The following is a 2,695-nucleotide window of genomic DNA, read 5'->3' as shown; positions in this document are numbered from 1 at the left end:
TACTCTTGGGCGGCCGTCTCGGTCGCGCTCTATGGTAATCCGAGTCCGACTGTGGCTGACAGCCGGCTCCTTGTCCTTCCTTCCTTGGGTACCGCCAGTTGGCATCCGAGACGTCGCGCCTTGATCTTGGTGCGGGTCGTTGTTTGGTCGCTGCGGTGCCTTCGTGCGGCAGCCGGCCTCGTTCTGCACGGCGGCCGCGTCGAGGAGCCGTTGGACTCGCTCCATCATGAGGCGGCGCTCTTCGCCCTCGAAATTGTCCAGCTCATCTGCCGCTGCCTGGGCGGCTCGGATGTTCTCCGCTGGCGTGGCATACACGGGGCGGCTAGCCCCAAACAGGCTGGCGATGGCTACGCCGCGCTGCTGAACCGCGCCAAGGCGGCTGGGCCCTGCCGGAGCTGGCGAGCCGCCAACAGCACGATCCATCTCCCGCTGGTAAGCTTCTGACAAGTGTCTCATGCTGGCTAGCTTCTTCGCGCCTTCAACAAGTTGAAGGCGGCGCGCTTCTAACGTCTCTGCGTCAGCATCTTCTGGAATGGGCGCAGCTAGGTCTTGCAGCGCCGCGCCGAGTGAGTCAGGCGCCCTTCCACCAGGGAACTCGTCATGACTGATGACCAGCACCTCAGTGATGGTGCTCCCGTCGCTCTCCGCGTGGGGGAGAGGTTCGTCGTAGACCACCACATTGGAGGGGAAAGCGTCGACCGACGCGGTGTCGGAGTCGACCAGCATTGGGTCGGTGGAGCCTACGGACTCCAAGTCTACGGCAGGCTCACCGGAAACGTGGAGTTGATCGAGGAGGGCCGCGAGGAGGTTTTCGGGGCCGCCTACGCCTGCGTCAAACGCAGGTTCGTCGGAGAGGCGGACCTCGCCGACAAGTTCGACCAAGGAGCTGGCTGCGCAGGCGATCTGCACGCCGCGCAGCACGTCAACGCAAACTTCGTCTGGTGTGCCTGGCTGGCTGCGCTCGCCAGGGAGGAAAAGGGTTCCCGTCCAGAACAGATCTCTGGACGGCGGTGCACCATGCCCCATGGTGGGCGCCAAATGTCGGGGTTTTGGTGCGACATATGCCAACGGATGGCTTATCATGGTGGGGGCGAGTAGAACGTCGCCGGTGCCTGGAAACGGGATGAGGCGAAGACATGCATGCCGGCGAATCTTACCCAGCTTCGGGGCTCTCCGGGGAGATAATACCCCTACTGCTGCTCTGCGGGGTCTCCGCATGATCACTATGGTCAAGTGTTTACACGGTTGCTCCTTGAGCTGTGTATGGTGGTAGGAGAGGGCAAGGCTAGCTCTTTCCCCCTATCTGGTGAGGTATAGAACTACTGGGATCCAACCCTTTGCATGGGTGCCCTGGGGGGTTTATATAGGCCTACCCCCCCAGGGGTACAATGGTAATGTGACTGGGCGCGGGCCCAGCCGTCAGTGTCTCCGACCTCCGACTTCTCCGCCGACTGGTGGGCCCCGCCGACTGGTGGGCCCCGCCGACTGGTGGGCCCCGCCGACTGGTCTGGTACAGAGCCGACAGGCCGCGTCCGCCGCGGGCAGGTCTTGCCGGCTGCTGATTACTGTAGTCGTGCTCCTGATGATGCAAGCTTGGTCATGGGGTCGTGGCAACAGCCCCGCCGCCTAGCGGGCGATCACTGTGGCCACTCCCCATCTCTTCTTGATTAATGGCGCGTGGGCCCGGGGGAGGGCTCGGCCGACTCCCCCGGGCCGACTCCCATTGGGTCCGACTGGCGGTGCTCCCGTCGTCTCCCGAGGTCTCACTGGCTGGTGGGCCCTGCTGCCTCTAGGCCGTACAGACAAGCCGTCGTGGGCGCAGGACCAGGTATAGTGGTGCTGATGTCAGGGCCGGCTGGGCAAAAGTGCCACGCCGCGGGGAGATCTTCCCAAGTATGGCGCGTTGTAGCCATGCCTGCCCTTGGTAAGGGGCGGGGAGTGGGCTTCATTGTAGCCACGCCCCTGCCCCGTCCCCCTCGATGAGGTCATGGTTTGTTGGAGTCGCCAGCCTACTCCCCAAAGCCGGCTTCTCTGGAAGTCGTCCCTGGGACTCGGCCGTGAGCGGGCAGTCGGCCGCCTTGCCGTAGACTCCCCAGGAGGCGGCTCTTCGCCCTGTGGTCTTGAGGGGCGCAGCCTGCCCTGATGTCTTGAAAGGTCGTGGGGCTCGGGTTGGCCTACCCGTGGCCCATTACTCCGACATTGCGCGCAAGCTCATAATCATTATGATGCTGTTCAGAATCTGAGATTCATGAAAACATAAAAAGTAGTCAGATTATCTATGGAATGCATTGCAAATTCAACTCAAAGAGTGTCTCCCTATAAACCCCTGCATATGCAAAGTTCACCCCCCCCCCAACCGTGCTGACCAAACCACACACAGAAATACAAACCCCTTATGTCTCTATAATAGGCAGAGACACATTTCAAAACTGAAGTAGGAACATTAGAATCATATGAAATTCGTATGTGAACAAATAAACTAAGGAATTATGAGTGGCATGATGTTTAGCTTCAAGGGTGGAGTGTTGGTAGTGCGACACAAAGCAAGTAGGCAGATTGTATTCCATGTAAAAGATCGAAGCCTATGTAAAAGCTGGAAATGACACTTTCTTTCTTTAATATTGAAGATGTTCATATTTTTATATATAAATTTGGTCAAATTTTGTGTAGTTTGACTTTGACCAAATCTTATATG

Source organism: Triticum urartu, chromosome 6A, assembly GCF_056163025.1.
Source record: "Triticum urartu cultivar PI428250 chromosome 6A, HENAU_Tu73, whole genome shotgun sequence".
Taxonomy (NCBI): domain Eukaryota; kingdom Viridiplantae; phylum Streptophyta; class Magnoliopsida; order Poales; family Poaceae; genus Triticum; species Triticum urartu.
Note: the sequence above shows the minus strand (reverse complement) of the source record.